General features: G+C 39.2%; 1 protein-coding gene across 1 annotated transcript in view; it reads left to right on the plus strand.

Annotated features, from left to right (window-relative positions):
* The window catches only part of MCC (MCC regulator of WNT signaling pathway), a 309,795-nt gene that overhangs the window by 23,556 nt on the left and 267,377 nt on the right, over positions 1–18,862 (plus strand). The gene's annotated exons all lie outside the window — the stretch shown is intronic.

The raw sequence follows: 18,862 nt of genomic DNA on the forward strand, positions 1-18,862 counted from the left end.
ACTCGCAATAAAGTGTGCAAAGGAGTCTGTAAATACCTTTAAACTGAAGGGGATGGCTTATCCATCCTATTGTTTGTTCCTCCCAAATAAATACAAAACAAACAAATAAAAAAAGCCAGATGTATGATACTAAGACAGTCCCAAGGATTTTTGATTCTATATTTGTAGAAGTCCTACTGTATATTCTGTATCACTATTTTTTTTTTTTTTGCTTTTGTGCTACACCTAGCAGTTCTTGGGGGCTTATTCCTTGCTCTGTGCTCAGGGATGGCTCCTGGCAGGGCTTGGGAGGCCATACATTATGCAAGACAAGTGTCCTACCAACTGTACTATCACTCTGGCCTCTCTGTATCATATTTGTAAATGGCATAACTGATTGTGGCTGGGTAAACAAGAGCCCTGCTTTGGAAGATTAAACACCTAGTGATGTATATAATGTGTATACTCACACACACACACAGACACAGACACACACACACACACACACACACAAGGTGCAGTTGGCTAGGGAAGCAGGCAAAGGAAAACTAGTTGGAAGGTGGAGGTGATGATTATGTGAACTTGGACTAAAAAAGCAGATTTTTAGGAAAATGAAACAAAGGGAACCATACAAAATAATGTATTTTTTATTTGTTTGTTTTTGTTTTTTTGTTTTTGCTGTGATATTGCTATAGATCTAGGGTTTAATAATCAAAAGCTTGAGAATAAATACACAGTTTGAGTTTTTAGAACTTATCCATGGAAAGAGATTGACTTTCTTCCTAAATTTATCTTGCTTGTTCTGCCTGTTCATATTATGGTAGGTGAAGCGAACACTTAAAAGTATTCTTTATTTAAAAAAACTAAAATTGAGGGGCCAGAATGATAGCACAGTGGTAAGCCATTTTTGCTTTGCATGCGGTGGATCAGAGTTCGATCCCTGGTATCCCATATGGTCTCCTAAGCCTGCCAGGAGTGACTTCTGAGTGCAGAGCCAGGAATAATCCCTGAGTACTGTGGGTGTGGCCCAAAACAACAACGACAACAACAACAAAAATACCCCCCCAAACTAAAATTGAGCTCCCATATGATCCAGCAATATTACTCCTAGGGATATGCCCCAGGAATCCACAAACACAATGCAGAAAAGCCCTCTGCACTCTATGCTCATTGCTTCACTGGTTACAGTAGTCAGAATCTGGAAAGAACCCAAGTGTTCAAGAACAGATGTGTGGATAAAGAAACCGTGATACATCTACACAATGGAATACTATGCAGCTATTAGAAAAAAAAGCCATGAAGTTTGCTTATACATGGATGGATAGGGAGAATATTATGCTGAGTGAAATGTGTCAGTGGGAGATGAATAGATGTAGAATAATTTCACTCATTTGTGGGATATAAGAAAAAAAGGTAGTATGGTAATTATATCCAGAGACAATAGACATGCAGACCAAGAGGACCAGTCCATGGTAGGAAGTGGAGCAGGGTAGTTAGGTCAGAGAGGGGACCACTTTGACAATGATAGTTGGGATTGATCACTCTGGACAAGAACTGGGTGCTGAAAGGAGATCAAGTGATATGTCTGGTACTGTTTCAATAACAGTAGTGCAAACTGCAGTGTCAAAATGAAAAAGAGTGAGAGAAAGAGAGAAAGAAATAAAATGTCTACTCCAGAGGCAGGCAGTAGGGAGTGTAAAAGGTAAACTGGGGACATAGGTGGAGGGAAATGTTCGCCGGTGAAGGGTAGTGTACATTGTATGACTGAAACTCAATCACGAACAATTTTGTAACCATGGTGTTTAAAAAAAGTGATAAAAATGAATGATGATGGGCCGGAGGGATAGCATGGAGGTAGGGCGTTTGCCTTGCATGTGGTCAAGGACGGTGGTTCGAATCTCAGCATCCCATATGGTCCCCCGAGCTAGGAGTGATTTCTGAGCATAGAATCAGGAGTAATCCCTGAGCGCTGTTGGGTGTGACCCTCCCAAAACAAAACAAAAAGAATGATAATGCTCTCTCTCTCTCTCTCTCTCTCTCTCTCTCTCTCTCTCTCTCTCTCTCTATCTCTCTCTCTCTCTCTCTCTCTCTCTCTCACTCTCTCTCTCTCTCTCACACACACACACACACACACACACACACACAACAAAACAAGTATTGTTTATCTCCCCCCTTTCTCTATTTTTTTGAGAATTACCCTGAGGAATTTCACACTCTCTGTGTGCCCTTTAAACTGGACGCAGCTCCTGAGCATTTGACCATGGGATGATTCTGTTCCTAGTGGGAGCATCTTTAATTGGGGGAGATGTAAACCCAGGTGTCATATGAACTGGAAACGAGTTGGTCTGGAGTGGGTAGGAATCCTGGAGCTGTGCACATGCTGCTTGATAAGGTGTTCAGGGCTCTTGGAGAACTCCATATATTTAGAACAAATGTTAACGGAAGTTGGTTCACTTTATCCACTTCATGTTGCTCTAGTTAGGGGAAGTGGTTGAAAGCCATCTTTTTTTTTGTTTGTTTGTTTTTTCTGCCACACCCGTTTGATGCTCAGGGATTACTCCTGGCTAAGCGCTCAGAAATTGCCCCTGGCTTGGGGGGACCATATGGGATTCCGGGGGATCGAACCGAAGTCCTTCCTTGGCTAGCGCTTGCAAGGCAGAAGACACCTTACCTCTAGCGTCACCTCACCATCCCGAAAGACATCTTTTTAAGAATTGAATCTAGTTGAAACTATTTACCATTGCTCTAGGACCTATTATTATGTAAAGTAGAGCTTAGCTTTTTTTAACTGGGTTGTGATCTCACAAGTTTATGGGATTGATAACTGAATGTGGAGGACAACTGACAAAAGGACAGCATAAAAAGGTTTCTGAATGTACAACTAAAAATGAATATAAACACAACTGCATAATGGGTCTGTTATGTTTCTGGCAGTGCTCAATGGTATTGCATTTTTGGGGCAAAAAACCAAAAAGGTAGTGAGTAAAAAAAAAAAAATGTAAAAACAGGGGCCAGAAAGATAGTACAGTGGCTGCGTTTGCCTTGCAAGCAGCCAACCCAGGACCTAAGATGGTTGGTTCGAATCCCGGTGTCCCATATGGTCTCCCGTGCCTGCCAGGAGCTATTTCTGAGCAGATAGCCAGGAGTAACCACTGAGCACCGCTGTGTGGCCCAAAAACCAAAAAAATAAAAAAAATAAAAAACGATGAAAAACAGGATTATTAAGCAACAACTGAGGGAGTGTGTGGCCCACAGAGGTGCTGCTGTGCCATTTGGTACACACTTTGATGCCGGGACCTAGCCTGTTGTGACAGCAGGTTTAGAATGAGTGATCGTGTTACTCATAGGATATTAATTTGGGGCTGGGAAGATAGTACAGGGGTTACCCAGAGTACATCTCCAGCACCAACTGGAGTTCTGAGTATCCTGGGTTCCGCTTACATCAGGTATAGCTTGGAGGCTCCTGAATTATGTTGGGGTGACCCAGGTAATCATTGGCACAACAGTGCCATATGGCACAACTGTACTACCACCTTCAGAGTTTCACATTGAACCACTGGCCCAGTTGGCCAAATATCACTGGGAGTAGTTTCCAGAGCACTGCTTGGGAAGCCCAAGGCAACATCGGGTATGTTCGTGTCCCGTCCCCCCCCCCCCCCGCAACAAAACAACACAAAACAAACAAAAATGAAAGGGGCTCACTCATCTATGGGTTTTGAGAAAAATAAAAAGACATTTGTGTAATGATTCTCAGAGACCAAATAGAGGAGGACTGGAAGGACCAGCTCACGACATGAAGCTCACCACAGAGAGCGATGGGTACAGTCACAGAAATAATTACACTGAGAACCATCATAACAAAATGTGACTGAATGAGGAAAGTAGAAAGCCTGTTTAGAGTCCAGGCCGGTGTGGGGTGGGGAGGAGGGACACTTGGGACATTGGTGATGAGAATGTTTAATAAAAACAAACAAACAAACAAAAATATAGGAATTTGTGGGGATATAGATTTGACCTATGGAACTTTAGAGTAGGACTGAGAAGCAAAGGATCACATGCGCTTTGTAATAAATAGTTCAGGCTGTGAGAATAGCTTAAATAAGTGTGAATCCTGAACATTTTAACTTCTTCATGAATTCCACAGGCCTCCAAGATAGCTGCCTAGCTTATAACTCAGCTGAGAGAGAGAGAGAGAGAGAGAGAGAGAGAGAGAGAGAGAGAGAGAGAGAGAGAGAGAGAGAGAGAGAGAGAGAGAGAGAGAGAGAACCTTTTAGGTGCATGACCCATGACATATCACTTTGCAGCACAGCAACCAGGAGCAGATACAGTTTTCATGTTTAAGTAGTGAAATTCGATTTCTGAGTGATGTACAAGGCTTCACATGAAGCTGAGGTTAAAATGAAATTTTAATTATTTTAAATTTTTTGTTTTGGGGCCACACCCAGTGACGCTCAGGGGTTACCCCAGACTATTTGCTCAGAAATCACTCCTGGCTTGGGGGACCATATGGGACGCTGGGAGATTGAACCTCGGTCTGTCCTGGATCAGCCACATGCTTGAGCCACCGCTCTGGCCCCTATTTTAATCTTTTTAAGTCTGCTATTTACAAAGTTATTCATAGTCAGGGTTCATTTAAAAAAATGTATTCACCATCATTTACAAAGTTATTCATAATTGGGCTTTAGAAGTGTAGTGTTTCAACACCAATCTCTTCACCAAGTGTCCACTTTTCTTTCTAGCTCTGTGCTCAGAAATCATTCCTGGCAGGCCTAGGGGTCCATATGGCATGCTAGGGATTGAACCTGAGTCAAAACGCATTGCCAGCTGTGCTGTCACTCAGGCCCATATGAGAGGTGCTTAAACAACAACAACAACAACAATGAAACCAATAACTTGACACTGTGATTCCATTGCATAAAACTTCATTGCCTTTGAGTCGCCTCGCTTCCACTAGTGCACACTTTCCTCCTGCATTGTTGTAGTTTCCTTTCCGATTCACACCACAAGTGGCAGTGGCATGCTTCCTACTGAAGACCAGTTTCAGGCATTTAGTATTTCAGCACCAGCCCCACTACCCGTGCCAACCTCCCTCCACTAGTGCCCCAGATTGCTCCCACCCCCCAGCCTGCTCCCATGACAGGAATTTTTTTTTAGGTGACACCCAGTAATGCTCACTCAGGGATCACTCCTGGCAGAGCTGAGGATTAGATGGGATTCTGGGGATTGAACCTGGGTTGGCTCCGTGTTAAGACGACAAACGGGGGTCGGAGCGGTGGTGCAGGGCATAAGGCATCTTGCGTGCGCTAGCCAGGGACTGACTGCGGTCTACGGTGTGCAGGACAAGTGCCCTCCCACTGTCATATTGTTCCAGCCTGTCTGTTTAATCTGTAGGTTAGTCATTGAAACTCACACTTTCCGTTCCTCATCCAAAGAAACCTCTAAGTATGTTTTATTGTTGTTGGAACTACTTTATTAAAAGAAAAGTACAATAAAATTTGTTGGAAGCTTAAAAGACAAAGGGTATTTAGACATACCATTTAGGTGCAGGGCCTAGTGCAGAGTGGATTTCTTTGGAATGTTGTTGCACAAGGTAATCTTGACTTTCAGCTGTTTTCCAACAAAAACTGATCATCTCCTCTGATCAGGGGATGTCCTCCTTGTTGGGATTTTAGCCTTGCCATCGTCAATGGGCTCATTCTCCAGGGTGATGCTCTTAGTGCTCAAAGTCTCCATAAAGATATTCATTGCCAAGTGTGGTTACAGTTGCAAATGGAAGAATAGCTATTAAACTCATGGCTCTAATGGGACTCCCAAAGATTTGAGTATGTTTTAGAGCTATGAGTTTTTTTTATATATGTATACCTAGGAAATAATAGCTACAATCAAGATACTAAACATACCCCATATTCCCAAACTTTTCTCTTGCCTTTCCCCATACCTGCTCTTCTCTTCCCTAAATTACCACCAAACTGTTCTCAATATACATTTGTTTGCATTTGATTGAATTTCATGCAGTATGCTCCATTTTGGGGAAATGGCCTCATTTATTCACCATAATGTTAAGATTCATCCTAATGCCTATGTCAAAAATTTCCACCGAGTTCTAGTGGTTTCACACCAATCCCAGGCAAATATACTGGTTTTGGAAACCAGTTTAGTGTTTATCCTGTATCAAATGCTTAAATATGGAAAGTCAACATTCTTGGATTCTCTAAGTTTTGTTTCCAAAGAGCTCTCGTATGTAGGATTGTTATTACCCCCAAAGTATCACTGTAACACAAAGGCAAATAAAGTGCACGGCTTTTTCTAAAGCCAGGTTGTGTGGCTTCTGCTCAGTTGTTTTTTTCCTCCTTCCTTTAAATATAAGCCCCCTTTTATGTTTCTGGTTTTGGGATTTTTTTTCCTTGCTGAAATATGAGGTCTGTGACTGAATCTGAATGGAATGATGTGTAAGGGTCCAACTGTTTTCTTCCATCCATCAATGGCTTTGGAAAAATCAAGCTATTCCTAATTAATTCCAATTAACTAACTCCTTAGTTAATAGCCATATTACAACTTGTACTTTCAAAGTGGCTTTTTTGAAATAAATTATTATAGTCTTTCCCCCTCATCACTCTGTTGTGTTTCTCTGAGAATGGAATGTTTCTGCAAATGTGTGCATCTCAGTAGGAGAGTTTTAAACAATTTCAAAGGTCATGTTAAAAAAACACCAGTTTTGCAGTTCACTAGTGTTTTATTTAGCCTGTTGCTTTTCATCTGTCCAAATGAATCTGAGTCAGTATTGATTAATCAATAGTAATTTAGCTATGCTTTGGAATGGCAGTCAATACCTAATCCAGAATTAGTGTTCTAGGAAGATATCTTCTCATCTACATTCTATTTTCTTGTCTCTGCTTTCATTGTACATTCCCTCAAAGTCCCTTTCCAGGAGTCTCTTAGATTTGTCTGCAATCCCTCCTAACTAGTTAAGTTGGAAAGCTCTCTGTTCCCAATAACCAACCAGTATCATTAACCTGTCAGCCTAGAAGAAAGAACACAAGTTGTTAGAAAAAACTTCTTCCTTCCTTCCTTCCTTCCTTCCTTCCTTCCTTCCTTCCTTCCTTCCTTCCTTCCTTCCTTCCTTCCTTCCTTCCTTCCTTCCTTCCTTCCTTCCTTCCTTCCTTCCTTCCTTCCTTCCTTCCTTCCTTCCTTCCTTCCTTCCTTCCTTCCTTCCTTCCTTCCTTCCTTCCTTCCTTCCTTCCTTCCTTGTCTTCAGAGTGAAGCTTTGGCAGTGTGGTTCAGTTTTCCAGAAGTAGAGTTAGGGCTCCAACTGAACCCTCTGGTGTGTTATTTGGCAGGGTTGAAGAAGCTGCTGGGAAGCAGAAGGCAGGCCAGCAACTGTAGCTTCTCTTGAGCAGGTTCTGGGCTGAGGCTTCAGGCCAGGGTTCAGGTTCCAGGTTTGCTCCTATGATGTTGATCTAGATGAGGCACTGTCCTGATAATGTTTTTTAAAAGGCTTGATGGCAAGAGATAAAAGCATAAAAAAGATGGACTCAATCTTGAAGTTTACAGTTGAAAGAGATGAATGTAGATACAAGTGGTGATGTGATCCAAGGAATACTAATCTTCATTGGGGGAGAAAAATCCTCTGAGCATAGCATATGTGGTCCTATATGATGGTGATGATAACAATAAAATGCAAAGGCTGCTGAGAATTTTAATTCCTTGAGTTGGTAGATTGGTTCATTTGTCTTTCCATTTCTGGATTAGCAGATGTGTAGATTAACATAAAAACCTGTACATTTGGGCCCGGAGAGATAGCACAGTGGTGTTTGCCTTGCAAGCAGCCGATCCAGGACCAAAGGTGGTTGGTTCGAATCCCGGTGTCCCATAAGGTCCCCTGTGCCTGCCAGGAGCTGTTTCTGAGCAGACAGCCAGGAGTATCCCCTGAGCACCGCTAGGTGTGGCCCAAAAACCAAAAAAAAAAAAAAAAAACAAAAACCTGTACATTTATATTATCTTTTTGGAGGGAGCTACACCCAGTGACACTCAGGGGTTACTCCTGGCTATGTGCTCAGAAATCCTGGCTTGGGGGTCTATATGGGATGCCAGGGATCGAACTGAGGTCCATCTTGGATCAGCTGTGTGCAAGGCAAACACTCTACCACTGCGCTATATTTTCTTAATAATCAGATAGTTTTGTATACATTAGGTGATCACATATATCACACTTGAAAGAATAGCTTATAGAAATTAGCATCACATGTAAGAACAGAGTAGAAGGAATGTTATAGATTTTAGACAAAACTTATTTGTTCTGTCTTAAAAAATTTCAAAAGAGGAGTTTTTAGGGGGTAATATGTAAATACATAGTTTTTTGTCTCATATGCTAAAAGACAGTGTCTCATTTCTTTAATGTTGGATGTAATACAATGGAATTTATCTTTTATTTGTTTTGTCAGTTCTAATAAGTTCAACTTCATGTTGTTTATAAATCTAATTTAAATGTATATTTCAGTATTTTCCATTAGTACTTGGTTATAATGAGTTTATCTATAAATTTTATAAGGAAATTGATATCTGTTTACTGGTAAAGAAATGCTTGTGTCTTTTTTTTTGTGGTTGTTTCTCCTAATACAGAAAAACCCTAGATACAATTCTGCTAAATTTAAGAAGCTGATACTCAACTTTATATTATGAGCATTTCCCCATTTTATTCATATTTTATTTATTATTATTTTAATAATATCTTCACTAAGCACCATGATAGCAAACATGTTTGTAGTTGGGTTTCAGTTATAGAAAAGAATACCCGCTGTCACAACATATTTTAAAATCATTCGTAAACAATATATAGCTGCATAATTCCTCATTTAATCTCAGTGAATTAAATTTTTCAAAATTATGCATGAGGGAAACATTCTTTCAAGCTATAGTATATAGACTACTGGATTATTGTAATAGAGTATAGAGAAATTATGTTTCAAATCCCATATTGTAATTAAGTTTATTATTCAAGGAACCGAGCAGTGGCGCATGCTGTAAGGCATCTGTCTTGCGCATGCTAGCCTAGGAAGGACTGCCACAGTTTGATCCTCTGGCATCCCATATGGTTCCCCAAGCCAGGACCAATTTCTGAGCGCATAGCCAGGAGTAACCCCTGAGTGTCACCGGGTGTGGCCAAAACAAAACAAACAAACAAAAGAAACCTTTATTATTCTTTTGGTTTTTGGCCACATCTGTCTGTTCTCATGACTTGTTCCTGGCTCTGTGCTTGAGGGATCCTTCCTAGCAGGGCTTGGTGGACCATATGGGATGCCAAGACTGAACACAGATGGGCTGCATGCAAGCCAAGAGCCCTACTAGCTGTATTCTCTCTCAAATCACATTGTAATTAGCTGTTGTGATAGAAAAGGTGTTGGGAGCTTCCCCGTGAGGTGTTTAAGAGCTATTTCTGGCCTGTGCTCAGGTATGATCCCTGGTGGCGTTCAGGGACCTTATGTGGGGTTGATGCTGGGAATTTTAATCAGAGTCTACTGTAAGGATTTTAGCACCTGTACTTGTAAAACTGTACTTGTAAAACTTTGACACCGTACTTGTAAAACCTCATCAGACTATATATTCTTATTAAGTTGCATACTTTACATAATGGCTTTCTGCATGACAATAACATCTCTATCAAGTGGTTAAAAAAAACTACGTTTTTACTGTTGTATTAGTGAACTATCACAGAATATTCAGTTCCCTGAAAAGACTATTAAAATATTCCTCTATCCTGTAGTTTCCAACTACATAGGTCTCTATGAAATTGTATTAACTTCAACCCTTACAGCATATCTTAACGGATTGCTTGCATAAATAAGCATGAGATTACTTTATTAAACCAGACATTTAAAGATTGAAAAACAAAAGAGCAATGCCATTTTTTTCATTAAGTTTTCCCCCTTTTAGAAATAGAGTTCTCACAAAAAGAATTTAGGTAAGTTTTTATTTTGTTTGTTTTTTGTTTTTGGGCCACACCTGGTGATGCTCAGGGGCTACTCCTGGCTATGTACTCAGAAATTGCTCCTGGCTTGGGGGAATTATATGGGACGCTGGGGAATCGAACCATGGTCTGTCCTAGGCTAGTGCAGGCAAGGCAGACGCCATTGCTCCAGCTCTGAATTTAGGTAAGTTTTAAATTAAAATACTTATACATTAATACAGTTTTTAATGTTTTTCTAATTATTTTGATATGGCAAATAGCAATGGACAATAAAAGTCATATGATTTTTGGACCACACCCTGTGACACTCCTGGCTATGCACTCAGAAATCGCTACTGGCTTGGGGTACCATATGGGACACCAGGGATCAAACCAAGGTTCGTCCTGGATAGGCCGCTTGCAAGGCAAATGCCGTACCGCTGTGCTATCACACTGACCCCAAGTCAGATGAACTTTTAAATATGTGTGTATAGGGATCCTAAAACTAAAAAGTTTCAAAACTATTATATTGAATTTTGTGTTCAAAGTTTTCTCAGAGTTTAATGTTATTGACTCCTATTTCCACTCGAATTTATGATGAATTTTTTTTTTTTTTTTGGTTTTTGGGCCACACCCAGTAACGCTCAGGGGTTACTCCTGGCTATGCGCTCAGAAGTCGCTCCTGGCTTGGGGGACCATATGGGACGCCGGGGGATCGAACCGCGGTCCGTCTCCTAGGCTAGCGCAGGTAAGGCAGGCACCTTACCTCCAGCGCCACCGCCCGGCCCCGAATTTATGATGAATTTAAACCTCCTTGAGTAATATTGTTCATAAGTCAACTAAATTTTTTTAATTTTTGAGATGTGTTTTTGTAGTTAGAACTTTCATACATTTTGGTTAAGTTTGGCTTGACTTTTCTTAGAAATGAATATTTACCTGAGGGAAATATTACATTCTGTATTAACTGTCATGTTTCTTACTTTTTGTTGTGATAATAAATGTATGCTAAGTCTTGAAATCATCTTAAATGGAAAAAGAATTTCCAGTATCGTCTCTTGACCCCAAGATTAAGTTGATATTTTAGAGATAAATAGTGACTTTTGTGGCTTTATTACCAATGACTTTCGAAGCATATTAAGAGTAACATGGTTTTCAATTAATTTGTAAAGAGTGAGAGTCCATTGGAGGCTAGCATGGAGTAGAATACCTGGAGATTTCTCTTTTGTAAAAGGCTGTCTTTCAACTCATGAAGTATATTTTAAAGGGATAGAAGTTAGGGCTGAATGCTCTTGAAGGATGTTCTAGTTTCTGAATATTTGTTGTTGTTTTATTTTTTTTTTGACAGAAAAGAAAGATGTACTGCTCATTTTTTAATTGTTTTAATTTTTTTTTTTTTTTTTTTTTTTTTTTGGTTTTTGGGCCACACCCGGTAACGCTCAGGGGTTACTCCTGGCTATGCGCTCAGAAGTTGCTCCTGGCTTGGGGGACCATATGGGACACCGGGGGATCGAACCTCGGTCCATCCAAGGCTAGCGCAGGCAAGGCAGGCACCTTACCTTTAGCGCCACTGCCCGGCCCCTAATTGTTTTAATTTTGAGTCATTTGGAATACTTGGCTATAAGCAAAAAATGTTAAATAGCTGAAAAACTTTAGATTCAAAGTCAACTTTATCAGAAGAACTTAAGACAAGATAAATGTTAGAAACACCAAACTTACAGAAATGTGGCACAAAATTTTATGATAATAATTTCACTCAATGTCAGTGGTTTGAATACACCAATTAAAAGATACAGAATGGAAAGATGGATTAGAAAATTAAATCCAATCTTCTGCTCCCTACAAGCAACACATTTGGACAGTACAAGCAAATGTAGACTTAGAGTCAAATGTTGAAGACAGTATTTCAAGAAAACATGGGGCCAGAGCAGTGGTGCAAGTGGTAGGGCATTTGCCTTGCACTCGCTGACCCAGGATAGACCTTGGTTCCATCCCTGGCATCCCATATGGTCCCCAACCCAGGAGTGATTTCTGAGAGCATAGCCAAGAGTAACCCCTGAGTGTCACCGGGTGTGGTCCAAAAACCAAAAACCAAAAAAAAAAAAAAAAAAGAAAGAAAACAATCCCCACAAAATGACTAGGTGGCTATACTAATATCAGACAACATTAATGTCAGTACTAAAAATGAATTCAGACAGAGAGGGTCATTTTTTTTTTCTTTTTTAGTTTTTGGGTCACACTTGGCAGTGCTCAGGGCTTACTCCTGACTCTACACTCAGAAGTCGCTTCTGGCAGGCTCAGGGGACCAATAGAGATGCTGGGATTCGAACCACCGTCCTTCTGCATGCAAGGCAAACACCTTACCTCCATGTTATCTCTCCGGCCCTGAGAGGGTCATTCTTTAATGATGAAGAAATATGTACATCAGGAAGAAACACATATGCGCCTAAACATATATACACTTAAGGAGAGACCAGCAAAGTGCTTAAAACAACCGCTAATAGATTTTGAAGAGGACATTGATAGCAACAAAATAGTCATTGCACACTTCAGCACCACTCTATCACCTTTCTATAGATCAATCAGATTAAAACTCATAAGTAAATACTTGCTTTCAAGGAAGAAATAGAAAAGAGGGGTTTAGTATATATAAATATATAAACCGCATATTATGCAATAGCCACTTAATAAATGGCCTTCTAACTGGAGTAAACTTAGTGAAGAGAACAGTATGCCTGAAATTTAATAATGAATATCTTTGTAACTATAATTCATTTTGACAAAAATAAAAAATATATATTTATAAAATAATTTTATTAGAGAGGAAAAAGCATGATTGTGTGGTCAAGCTGAATAGTACAGTATCTAATTATTGTCAGATGAAGAGTCTCAACTAGCATAATTAAGTAGAATAAATGATAAATGACATTCTCTTATATGGATTATTTCCTTGAGTCATTACATTTATCAGAAGTTATTTGATTTAATTATGCAGCTAACTTAGAACAGGTGTAAAGCATAACTGTCATAGCAAAGGAGATTCGTAACACCTCTAAACTGTTTCTAACTCTGAATCTCTGGTGATCTTTGCCTTCCTTTTCCTAGTCTATTGACTTTCAAATATTTTGACTGTCACCTACACAAAAAATATTTTACACCATGATTTAGAAAATACAGGAACATCCTATTTTGCTTGTTTGTTTGTTTTTTGGTTCACATCTGATGGCGCTCGGGTTACTCTTGGCTCTGCTCTCAGAAGTTGCTCCTGGCAGGCTTGGGGGAACACAGGGGATGCTGGGATTAGAACCACTGGTGGTCCTGGTTTGGCTGCATGCAAGGTAAACACCCTACTGTTGTGCTATCTCTCCGCCTCTCATTCTATTTGTTATTTATTAACTATGGCCCGTGGGCCACATATTTATATTTATTCCCATTTTGTTTCTTCACTTCTAAATAAGATATATGCAGTGTGCATAGAAATTTGTTCATAATTTTTGTTTTGACTATAATCTGGCCCTCCAACAGTCTGAAGGACAGTGAACTGGCCCCCTGTTTAAAAAGTTTGAGGACCCTTGTAAGATGATTGCCTAACAATGCAATTTGTTCCCATTTTTTATTTTCCATGAAAAATTGAACGATTAATTTAAAGAATACTTACAACCAATCAGCTTATTGGAAAACAGTTTGGGACATTTCTTTCTGCATCACTATTGGTTATCTCTTTCATTCTACTTCATCACTTTTCTCAGTGTCTGCAGATACCCCCTGATCTTCCATAAAGTGCTGTGACTTCCTCCTGTCACTGACTTACAAATCTCTGCACTAGAACCCTCTGTCCTTCTATCTTCTCTCCTTCCTCAAAATGAGGGTGTTTTTTTAACCCCATAGGTACTGTAGATTTTACTATCCATCTGGTCATATATGACACATGAGCTCATGGTGACTGAAGAAATGGTTCCTGACATATGAACAATAAGCTTAGGAACCTTATGAATGAATTTGCTGAGCCTATATATAACTTCCCCCCTCCCCAGTTATCTATGTGTTTCAGTACCCAAACCTTTTTTTTTTTTTTTTTTTTTGGTTTTTGGTTTTTGGGTCACACCCAGCAGCGCTCAGGGGTTACTCCTGGCTCTATGCTCAGAAATCGCTCTTGGCAGGCTCAGGGGATCATATGGGATGCCGGGATTTGAACCACTGACCTTCTGCATGAAAGGCAAACGCCCTACCTCTCTCTGGCTATCTCTCTGGCCCCAGTATCCAAACTTTTGATAATTTCTGCTAATGAGAGAGGGGAAAGAGGTGAGTTTGTAGTCACCACTTGTTGCCCTTACATACAGGAAAGTGGGTAAGGAGTATGATAATCTCCTGCTGGAAAGGTGTGAGTTGAGTTCAGTTTCTTTGGAGAAGAAGTGAGCTCTGAGTTTTGTTTTCTTACCATTTTAGTTAAGTAAGCAAAAAGCTGGCATGGTATGAAAAGAAAGCAAAACTTGGAGATAGAGAGCTAGTACAATGACCAGGGTATTTGCCTTGCATCTTGATTCAATCCCCAGCACCTCATGTTGTCTGGTATGATCCCTGAGCCGGGAGTAAGCCCTGAGAACCAAAAACAAACAAAACAAAACAAAACAAAACAAAGTAAAAGCTGGCATTAACTAAGGTTTGACAGTCAAAATGATTTCCAGACTTGAGACTACATGAGCCATTCGTGTCAGTTTGAAAATATGGACTCATAAAAATCTTTGTGCCTGCTAAAATCCTCTTTGGGTATCTTAGACTTGTATAGTCTTAGTACTTGCATGTGCAGGTGAACAAATTCCTTGAACTTGAACTCTAAGACCTTCAACTATGTCATGCTGATAGACCTTTCACCAGATGCCCCCTCTGTCAGGAAATCCATCTCAACTTTTCCTTATTTTTCCTATCATACTTTATTGACCATCATCTATATCCTTGGTCTGTGGTCCCACAGTAAAACATATTGTAATACAATTGTCATTCTTTTGAACCTTTCTTTAACCACTGGTTTCTGTGCATACAAATTATTTGAGAGCACAGCCATAACACCCAACCCATCATCTGGTGTAGTAGATGCTGACTTGATATTGTTAACTTTGAGTGACATTAGTAGTCTATATAAGAATTGGTTTTGATTCAGCTTAAGTAGTTGCACTATTTGCCTCTCTTATGACAACTTGGGGAGAACCAGGAGTCACCTTACTAAAGAGGTTTGGAGCTTCTGTACAATGTGCGAGTTTATTTTGATTGGAAACTTTCCATTTGAATTTGATTTGCTAGGGGTGTGGTCAATTCCCAGAACTGTAGACACTCCCTGTTTAAAATGTAAATCCATTCAAGGCAAATTAATTTTGACTTATCTGTGTCTTTGTTCATTAAGTAATTGAAGGAGTTTGCTGATGAATAAAATATTGGTGTGTTTGAATCAGATCAAACAGGCATCTTGAATTTTAGAATATAATATGTTTTAAAAGATAACTTAATTCATCTAAATGCCTCTACAATGCATTGTATTTTACAATGCAATACTCTACAAATCAGTTCCATATTTTAACACTGTCTCAGGCATTATAACTTTTGCCCCCATTTTACCAGGGCCCAGGAGGTTAAATGCATTTTTCTTTTTTATATAAACATTTTTAATTGAGGTTCTTTGATTTACAATTATGTTAATGATGGTTCCTAATGCACAAAATTCTAACTCTACACCAATCTTCAGTATTCCCACCTCTTTCATGGACTTTAGAGCCCCTTCCTTTCAATAACCCTCTTAATCCAAATATGTGGATCATTTCCTCTATTCTGTTGCCTTTGGCCCTTTGTTGATGCCTTGCTGTGTATCCTAAGTCTCACATACAAGAGAGATCATTTTGTATTGATCGTTCTAAAAAAAAAAAAAAGAATATACTCTAATTCCATTCATGTTGTGGCAAATTGCCTGATTTATTCTTTTGTAGAGTTCCATTGTATTTCATTGTGAATATATACAATTTTTTTTTGCTTGTCTGTTTTTGGGCTACACCCAGTAGTACTCAGAGCTTATTCTGAGCTTAGGGATAACTCTGGCAGGATCAGGGGCCATATGGAGTCCCCTGGATCAAATCTAGTTTAGCTACATTCAAGACAAGCACTTTATCTTCTGTACTGTTACTCAGACCCCTACACCACAACTTCTTGACCCATTCATTCATAGTTAGGCATTTGGGTTGCTTTCACATTTTAGCTATTGCACTAACTGTTGTGAAGAACATAGGTGTGCATATATTCTTTCAAATTAATGTTTTTTGTGTTTGGAAGCTAGATGCCAAAAAGTGGTATCATTGTTTTATATGGGAGTTATGGTCCTTTTTTTTTTTTTTTTGAAGAGAGCTCTCCATATTATAAATGAATTTCTTAGAGTTAGCATCTTGTATTCAGCACAAGGATTCATATGTGGTTAGGACCAAGTAAGTCTTTTAAAGAAAAACCATTTATATCATTTTCTATCTAATGTCAAAGGCAAAAGACCTTGTCTTTGTCTCTTGGAGCAGTGTTTTCCAAAGTGATCAATTTAGGATACCCTCCAAGATGGAGGGTTTACTTAAATAAAGTAGATTTTTGGGAAGGGGGGTACTACGTGATTTTACTATGTTTCTGAAAAGGAAACAGAAGGCCAAATAAATTTTAGAACCTCTGCCCTGAAGGAAATTGTAGAGATGTCTTAGATCTTTCTCTCTGGCAGATGACAGAAATCTGACTCATGAGTTTTATTCAGATGGGAGATTGGTTCCTTACTCAGTGAAGAATGTGTTCTCTGATGCAAACAACAGATACAGAGCTGACGTCTTACATAAACAGGGAGTATTTTGCTCTTGTGACAGAAAGCTTGACAGAAGTCTGGTTTAGGCCTTGCATAATGTAGGTCTTTCCTAATCTTTTTCCCACCTGGCCTGACATTTTTTTCTGAAGCTGGAGAGAGTGGGGGCACACCAAAAAAAAAAAAAAAAGAAAGAAAAGAAAAACCAGAGCTAGGGGTTACTCCTGACTCTGCTCAGTAATTACTCAGGAAGGAGCTCAGGGAACCATATGGGATGCTGGAGATAGAACTTGGGTTTGCCCTGTCAGGAAAGCACTCTATCCATTGTACTCTTGCTCGTCTCCTCGTCTATTATTCTTAGTATGCGGTTTTCACCCTCAGTCACAGTACCAGAAAAATTACATACAGGAAAAGGATCAGAATTTAGCATTAGCAAGATTTGCTTCTTTTATCTTAAAGGAAACTTCCTCCAAGGACCTATGGTGGCCCTTTTTCCTTGACTCTCTGACTGTGGTATGGTCACGTTGCAGAGGAGGTTAGGAAATCAAGGTTGGAAAATGGGAATTTCTTCAACTCAGTATCTATCTTTTATACTCTCATGCTGGGAAAATCCAAGGTGAAGCTTTGGGGCTGACAAAAAAAAAAAAAAAAAGACTCAGAACTTTCTAAAGTGGTGTCAAAAGATGAGACTGAAAAAAAAAAAAAAAAAGATGGAAGTCTGTATAAAGTCTGTATAGCATAAGCATAAGTCACCAGACAAAAAGTACTTTTTCTGGTGCAGAAAAGTATATATGTTCAAATTTTTCTTGACCTATGCTCACTTGTTTGGGATCATTATTTATTTATTTATTTTTAAGTTTCATGGCAGCCTTTTATTTGCTTTATGTGTGAATGTTTTTTAATAGCTTTGGGGTATTTTTCCCCAAAATTTTGATTTGCTTGTTTTCAGATGAACAATAATGTATTTTTCTCTCAACACTATTATTTATTCTCTTATATAACTTTTTTGGGAATTCTTTATTGTGCATTTAATTTCATAAATAAATAGAAATGTCTTGGAAATTCTTCATTGTGTCCTCCGGACCAGCTGCATTGCAATTATTCTGAAAATTTGTTCACTTGGATTAATTCTACTTTTGCTAGGTTTCTAGTTCATTGTCTTTGTTAAATATAATTTTATTTGTTGTGGTATATTTTGAAATACATTTTCAGAAGAATATATATATATATATAGCAAACATACTCTGAAGACTTGTTGGTAACCAATCTTACTTAGTTGGTAATTTGGGTATGAAATTCTAAGTTCAAAGTAATTCTCCCTCAGAAGTTTGAAAGAAATTTTTTTTTTTGAATCAGTTTTATTGAATCTTGTGCCTTTTTGTGGATCTCTTTTTGTCAAAATACAAAGCTTTCTTTCTCTCTGATATTTGACTTCTCATGAGAATTTACCCTTTCGCATTTATTCTGTTTGGCATTGATGGTCTTTCCCAACCTGATGACTTGTGTTCTTTATTTCCTATTGCTTATTTTCAGGGCAAAGCAGGTACAGTGTTTCAGGGCCAGAGCGAGTATAGTAGATCCGGTGTTTGCCTTACAGGCAGCTGGCCCAGGTTTTATTCCTGACACCTCATATGGTTCCCTGAGCACAAAGAGCCAGGAGTAAGTCCTGAGCACCAATATGGGCAGTGGCCCAAAATAAAAAAATAAAAGAGACTGCTTGTTTTTCTTATTTTTCATTAAAGTTCCTTGTCACCCTCACTTTTTAAAAGTAAATGTAATGATTTATACTAGACTTCTACACTGCTACATCACCAGATTTTCTAGAATTCCATTATCACTCACTTATTTCAGCTTTTAGAATGTACATTTTTTAAGTGGGGGCAGACTTACTAGCATTTGGGATTGCTCAGAAAGCCATCTTATACTAGGAATTCCTGTAGGGCTCTTGCATGCAAAGCTTGAGCTTTAATTTTAATATGTGCTTTTCCTTTTCACAAAGATTTGGGGGGGGGGTTGGGCCACACTTGATGGCACTCAGGATTTACTTCTGGTTCTACACTTAGAAATCACTCCTGGGAGGCTCAGGGGACCATATGGGATGCTGAGGATCGAACCCAGGTTCATCCCAG

This window comes from Suncus etruscus, chromosome 6 (assembly GCF_024139225.1).
Source record: "Suncus etruscus isolate mSunEtr1 chromosome 6, mSunEtr1.pri.cur, whole genome shotgun sequence".
Taxonomy (NCBI): Eukaryota; Metazoa; Chordata; class Mammalia; order Eulipotyphla; family Soricidae; genus Suncus; species Suncus etruscus.